General features: G+C 53.2%; 1 protein-coding gene across 1 annotated transcript in view; it reads left to right on the forward strand.

Moving 5' to 3' along the window:
* Nucleotides 1-237, forward strand: part of ETHE1 (ETHE1, persulfide dioxygenase) — a 13,346-nt gene that overhangs the window by 4,540 nt on the left and 8,569 nt on the right. The window lies entirely within an intron of this gene.

Raw genomic sequence — 237 nt, forward strand, 5'->3', positions numbered from 1 at the left:
ATTTGCCCCACCCCTTCCTGTTTAAGACTTTTTGCATAACCTGTCAGTTGCTGGATACAGCACACATGCTGTATCCAGCTTTAGACATGTTCCACTATTAGCTTAGCAGGAAAGCTGGGGTCTCAGGTGGGCTGTGCAAGATCTGTGGGGTCTATGGTTGGCTCTGCAGGGTGGCTGTGCAGGATCTGTGGTGAGCTCTACGGGGTCTATGGTGGGCTGTGCAGGGTCCAAGGTGGC

Source organism: Nanorana parkeri, unplaced genomic scaffold (assembly GCF_000935625.1).
Source record: "Nanorana parkeri isolate BGI_ZX_2015 unplaced genomic scaffold, ASM93562v1 scaffold166, whole genome shotgun sequence".
NCBI lineage: Eukaryota > Metazoa > Chordata > Amphibia > Anura > Dicroglossidae > Nanorana > Nanorana parkeri.